At 43.2% G+C, this 2,774-nt stretch overlaps 1 long non-coding RNA gene across 1 annotated transcript; it reads right to left on the minus strand.

Annotated features, from left to right (window-relative positions):
- Nucleotides 1-20: 20 nt before the first annotated feature.
- Nucleotides 21-2,405, minus strand: LOC108521710 (uncharacterized). Its single transcript, XR_001883252.1, has 3 exons — nucleotides 2,086-2,405; nucleotides 1,257-1,298; nucleotides 21-511 (listed from the first exon to the last, which is right to left on the minus strand). It is a non-coding gene; the product is annotated as an uncharacterized LOC108521710 (long non-coding RNA).
- Between the last annotated feature and the right edge of the window lie 369 nt (nucleotides 2,406-2,774).

Genomic DNA, 2,774 nt, shown 5'->3' on the forward strand with positions numbered 1-2,774 from the left:
AACGTTTGCTGTGATTGCAATCCAAATTTTTGAAAGCCAGAAAATCTAGTTATTATGCTATAGCCAAACTACCTAATGCTTTCTTTATCCACAAGTAACTTTGCTTCAATTTCTTGATGTTGGGTGTCATCTCACTGACTTTGGGCTTCTCAGACACATGGGAATACTTATGTCTTTGGGTCAAATCAAACAGTAAAGCTAAAGTTATTCAAATACATTCAAATGACACAGATCCCTTACAAATGACTAGTATCATAGTAGGAAGAAAAAGATACAAGAAGAAAAATATATCCTAGAACTTGTTAATATTATTGGTGTATAGTCTATACTAGCATAGAATAGCTTTCACAACCTGCTATATAGGATTACCAGCAAGAAGAAAAAGGTGCAACAACAAGATTTATGGCTGAAGTGGCTTGGTGTCCTAATTCCCTATTCTAGCATTCTCAGAAGGATCCCATCCATTAGACACGCAGAAACTGCAGGGACATTTGAATGGTCTTGATTCCTTCTGAAAAAAAATGATGAAACGGATTAATTGGAATATTGTACCCCAGAGAAATGTAATAAACCCTCAACTATAATGTTTATGTATGTAAGTGTTGGAACGGGGAACTCACACAAAAAGGGCATCGAGGCCGAAAGCAAAACATTTTAGGAGATAAAAAAGAGGGAGGATGGAAATATGGGTAGCACAGAATGGCAGCTTGCGGGTCATTTTGTGATGGTAACAAGTGCATATTGTCAATAAAACATTCTAGTCTCCGTTTTCGAATGCCTTAAATGTAACTCATTCTGCTGCTAGACACGCTGCTAAAGCGTTTGTCTTCTCACTATACGGTGCTACCGGGAAGGTATCTGTGACAGCACGTGAAAGTATAAACCTAACACCAAGAGTGACCCCTAGTGTAAACTACGAACTCTGGATGATAATCCTGTCAGGGTAAATTCATCGGCTGCCAAGTGTGCAATTCTGGTGTGCAACGTTGACAGTAGAGGCGGCATGTGTGGGGGAAGGGCATATATTGGAACTCTACACTTTCTGCTCAATTTTGCTATGAACATAAAACTGCTCTGAAAAATAAAGAATATATTTAAAGAATATATTTTTTAAAACTACAAACATGAACTGACTTATCCAGAGCTCCTGGGGATTCAGAAAGTCCAAGCAAATTCCCTATTCCGACAAAAGGAAACAAACCAGATACCCATCCACATATATAGCCAAAAAGAAAAAGAAAAAAAATTATACTTACCCTAACTCCCTTAAGCCCAGTGTTTGTTAGTATTCTTTCATGCTTCATGGGAAGAAAAAAATACGTTTATTGAAACCTCTATCAAGAAAAAGATTACTAATATTACACATCAATATAAGGGAGAGAAACTAGGGAATCTGTTTGTTATTGAGACAGGGTCTTTCTCTCTTGCCCAGGCTGGATTGCAGTGGAGTAATCATGGCTCACTGCAGCCTCAACCTCCCAGACTCAAGTGATCCAGCTGTGTCAGCCCTCAGCCACCCGTCCCACAGCAGCTGGGGCTTACAGGCATGTACCACTACACCCAGCTAATTAATTTTTTGTACAGATGGTTGATTTTATTAATTTTTTACATTGCCTAGGCTGGTCTGGAACTCCTGAGCTCAAGTGATACTCCCATCTCAGACTTCCAAAGTGCCGGGATTACAGACGTGAACTGGGGAGTCTTTTTTTTTTTTGAGACCGAGTTTCACTCTTGTTGCCCAGGCTGGAGGGCAATGGCACAATCTCAGCTCACTGCAACCTCTGCTCTCCAGGGTTCAAGCGATTCTCCTGTCTCAGCCTCCCAAGTAGCTGAGATTACAGGTGCCCGCCACCAGGCCCAGCTAACTTTTTATATTTTTAGTAGAGACAGGGTTTCACCATGTTGGCCAGGCTGGTTTTGAACTCCTGACCTCAGGTGATCCACCTGCCTCAGCCTCCCAAAGTGCTGGGATCACAGGCCTCAGCCACTGCACTGGGCCTAGAGCTAGGGAGTCTTAATTAGGTCTTAATTTATGAGTGTCACTCCCTGGAATTGGGCAGCCCCGCCCACATCACATCAACATACCGTACGAACTCTGCCGAGTAACATGTATCTGAATCTTGCCATCCTTTCTCTCTGCACAGACAGCAATGTTCTTACTCCTCTCCTCCTGTAAATCAAGTCATCTCTGATTTCCCTGAGGACTGGTGCTCTTGCAGCAATTCCATCTATCACTCGATGGAGTGACTCTTCTGGTAGAGGGGAAGGGGATTCATTAGTGGTGTTGATAGTCAAGTTACTAAGGTTCTTTATCAACATCTCGGAACAGATTTCAGAGGCCCCTGAAAGAGAAGGTTAAAAACCATTACATTAAAGGGATCTTCAACGTTCACACTTCAACTGGGTCTGCCCTTAAGCAGGGGGACAGACAGCTGTGTGGGAAATTCCTGAGAGTGGAAGGTTACAGTAAACAATGCACAACCTCTCGTCTTTTCTCAAAAAGAAAGTTAGCCTGGTGCGGTGGCTCACACCTGTAATCCCAGCACTTTGGGAGGCCGAAGCGGGGAGATCACCTGAGACCAGCCTGACCAACATGGAGAAACCTCATCTCTACTAAAAATACAAAATTAGCCAGGCGTGGTGGTGCATGCCTGTAATCCCAGCTACTGGGGAGGCTGAGGCAGGAGAATCGCTTGAACCCAGATGGTAGAGGTTGTAGTTGACCCGATTGTGCCACTGCACTCCAGCCTGGGCAACAAGAGCAAAAGTCCTTC

The sequence above is a fragment of the Rhinopithecus bieti genome, unplaced genomic scaffold, assembly GCF_001698545.2.
Source record: "Rhinopithecus bieti isolate Rb0 unplaced genomic scaffold, ASM169854v2 scaffold_62803, whole genome shotgun sequence".
NCBI classification, from domain to species: Eukaryota; Metazoa; Chordata; class Mammalia; order Primates; family Cercopithecidae; genus Rhinopithecus; species Rhinopithecus bieti.